This window comes from Gadus morhua, chromosome 18 (genome assembly GCF_902167405.1).
Source record: "Gadus morhua chromosome 18, gadMor3.0, whole genome shotgun sequence".
Lineage (NCBI taxonomy): Eukaryota > Metazoa > Chordata > Actinopteri > Gadiformes > Gadidae > Gadus > Gadus morhua.
In genome coordinates, this window is record NC_044065.1 from 13,133,793 (window position 1) to 13,134,842 (window position 1,050).

Genomic DNA, 1,050 nt, shown 5'->3' on the forward strand with positions numbered 1-1,050 from the left:
CAGACTCCAGTGGAATTGATGGAATGAACTCCAGGCTTCCAGGCCCACCCTCTCTCTAGCTCTCTCTTCCTCCCTCTATCTATCGCTTGCTCTTCTTCTCCCTCGCTTTCTCTGTCTCTCAATCTCTCTTTCTGTCCTTTACTCTTTCTCTCTGTATCTTTCTCTTTTTTTCATCCTCTCTTTATGGGGCTCTCTCTGTCTCGCTCCCTCTCTCTCTCTCTCTCTCTCTCTCTCTCTCTCTCTCTCTCTCTCTCTCTCTCTCTCTCTCTCTCTCTCTCTCTCTCTCTCTCTCTCTCTCTCTCTCTCTCTCTCTCTCTCTCTCTCTCTCTCTCTCTCTCTCTCTCTCTCTCTCTCTCTCTCTCTCTCTCTCCAAGGAAGGGAACTGCCTGGATCATACCCGGTAGTCACAGGAGGTAATGTGGCCTTGTGAGCTGTCCTCATACTGGATAGCGTCACTCAGGTCACCAACCAGCCATTTTGGCACGGAAAAATTTAAAACAATTTCTTTCTTTGTTGTATATACTTTTTTATAGTTTTCTGCTGTTTCCAGAGTCCTTATTCTCGATGTTGAAGCATTCAAGCTCCATATCATGTGTTTCAGTATTTATTTATTCTGGTGAAATGGCCTGAAGAGCCTACATCTGTCATTTATTCTCAGAGTTATATTCTGTTCTTTATGGTCAGGGGACAGAAGTAACCAATGCAGATGAATGATGACTTGTTTTTGCCAACAAAATACTGAAGACCCAAAGAAGAAAGATAGAAAAGATAAAGCACAGCAATAACAACTTCAACAACAGCACAAAAAAGACTAAGCATCTCGCGAACGGCAGTAACTCGCATCTGCCCATGAATAATGTACACTCCTTGGGAGATTTATTTTATTTAGTCTCTTTGCTCCTGAATTCACCTCCATTTTCAACATGCACAACTCATCTCAGATGATGAATAAGACTATACGTGCAAAGTAAAAGTTGTTAAATGTAGGCTTTAGTGTACGAATTGGAGGTGGGTAGGTATATGAATATGAATAGGTGTAAAGTATAGGTT